Consider the following 2252-nt stretch of genomic DNA (forward strand, 5'->3'; position numbering starts at 1 on the left):
AGTGCCGTGGAGACGGTGCTCTCCCACGGTCACCTACATCTTTCCCCCGCCGGGGAGGTGGCCTAGTGCTCTCCCACGGTCACCTACATCTTTCCCCAGCCGGGGAGGTGGCCACCTCCCAACGGCCTCTACTTATATCATCTTTGTGCTGTGAAAGGTGGCCACCTTCCACGGTCACCTGTGTACACTAATCCGAGTAGGGACACCACCCTCACTCGGACCTGAATTCGATTCTTACGTTCCAACCAAACAGATAGGCCTCATACACATAAAACAAATCATTTATGGCAAGACAACATCATTTGTATAGCTAAATATCATCTCAAAAATAATTTATAATTTTTATCCACATTAGTATGTAGGATAGAAAAGTTCACCTCGTTCTTTTAATTTCCTTAACTTGAATTTCTCACTCCGACTTTATAACTTGCACTATTTAACCTTTTTGGAAACATCAAAATATAATATAAAATACTAATCAGACTTCAATAAATTCTTGAACTTTAATAGAAATGCAGGCCTCCTAATTAATCCTTTTCATTTTTTGCTTATCCATTAAAACTTCCAAAACTCATATAGTATTTGATCATTCTTCTTCTATTAGGCTCAGATTCCATAATTAATCTAGATTACCGAAATTTAATATTAAATTTCTTTCAAAATAAATTCTAATTTCGAAACTGGTCAAGACTTCTTTTTTTTTTCATTTTTCAGCCCAAGTAATCAAATTATCGGAATTGGGCCTCTACAAATCATGTACTGCAACACCAATTAATTAATTAGAAGTTGGACTCGAATTTATTTCACAAAGTAGTTTAGCCCAATCATATAAAGCAAAACACATATGCAACACTCCATTTCCTCTTCCTCACTCCTAACCCAACTGATGTTAGAGAAACTCCTCCTTCTCACTCCCTGCTGCTACCGCCGCCTCCAGCTCAGCGACGCCGTCCGCCGTCGCCTCCGGCGGCGCCCCCTCTTCTCTTCTCCGTCTCTCCCCCCCCCTGGCTCCTCTCTCTCTTTCTCCCCTTTAAATCTCTCCCTCTCTCGGATATGTTATGCCGCCGTCGCTGCTGTGAGCGCGGCGGCTCGCCGTCAAGGCCCTCGATCTCTCCCTCTCGGATTCCACCGCCGTCACTGTCATGCACCACCTCAACTTTCGACGCCGCTGCATCCAGCGGCCAACCACACCGCCTTCTCGCCGGATTTCCGACAGGTAAGAGTTTATTATGTTCTCCTTTATTGTTCATTTCAATTTCTTTAGATTTGTTTTATTAATTATTAATATTTGTCCCAACAGTTTCAGATTTGGATGAACTAAGAGATTTCTATGTTTTTGAAATTTTCGTAGTTACTGCTGTGGCTGTCGCCGGAATCCGGACATAACCTTTACCTCGAGACAAGTTTCTTAACTTTAATATTATTAAAGAAAGACTTAGTTCAAAAGAAAGACTTGGTGGTGAACAAGCGCTTAAATTAGGACTTAGTTTGCTTATTTCATGGATTTTGGGGAACCTAAGCATGCCAAAAGAAAGACTTGGTGGTGAACAAGCGCTTAAATTTTATGTTGATTCAGGTTCTGAGTTCAAAAGTTTATATGAGTACCGAATTATAAAAGGAGATTACCTTCTTATTCTCCTAGGAAAATTTGGTATGTTGAGAGCTTCATATGTATTCTCTTGCTTTGGGGGAGGAAGAGGACTGAAAGATGGGAGTATAGATTTATATATTCATGGATTTGGTCTTACACGTATGATAATTAGCCGCCTTTCTCTTATCATTATCATACTAATTATAGTTGTATCTTCTTTTTTTTCATGGACGCATGCATGTACATATTTTAGTAATCTACTCCGTATATTTTATTTATTGTGTATGTGTAGGAGAAAAGAGTATTGTGTTGCTACTTGGATGTGCGTCGAACAAAAGGCTCATCAAGACTTACACTTCATTAAATCAATTCTTTTAAATTGTCAAAAGAATGAAGATTAAATAAAAAATTTCGGCTATCCATTCGACGTCCTTTCGAGTTCAACTAGAATGATAGGAAAAGCTCGGGATGTTACAATCCAACCACCTTAAAAAAAATTTCTTCTCGAAATTTGATGTGTTCCTTATGTGAGTAACTCGGGTAGCACAAAGAGATAATGTTATTGTTCTTGGTTCTTCGATGATTTCAGGAGCACTAATAAATCGTGGCCTTGACGTACCCTTGAACAAATATCTTATCTTCTATTTATTTTTCAACTCAG

The 2252-nt window shown here is 39.3% G+C and overlaps 1 long non-coding RNA gene across 1 annotated transcript; it reads left to right on the plus strand.

The window, feature by feature from the left end:
- The first annotated feature begins 865 nt into the window (after positions 1 to 865).
- Positions 866 to 1869, plus strand: LOC125202707 (uncharacterized). The gene is made up of 2 exons (XR_007173168.2): positions 866 to 1216; positions 1352 to 1869. It is a non-coding gene; the product is annotated as an uncharacterized LOC125202707 (long non-coding RNA).
- Positions 1870 to 2252: the final 383 nt, after the last annotated feature.

Source organism: Salvia hispanica, chromosome 2 (genome assembly GCF_029641045.1).
Source record: "Salvia hispanica isolate PSC_SH4W2 chromosome 2, Shi_PSC_v1, whole genome shotgun sequence".
In the NCBI taxonomy this organism is placed as follows: Eukaryota; Viridiplantae; Streptophyta; class Magnoliopsida; order Lamiales; family Lamiaceae; genus Salvia; species Salvia hispanica.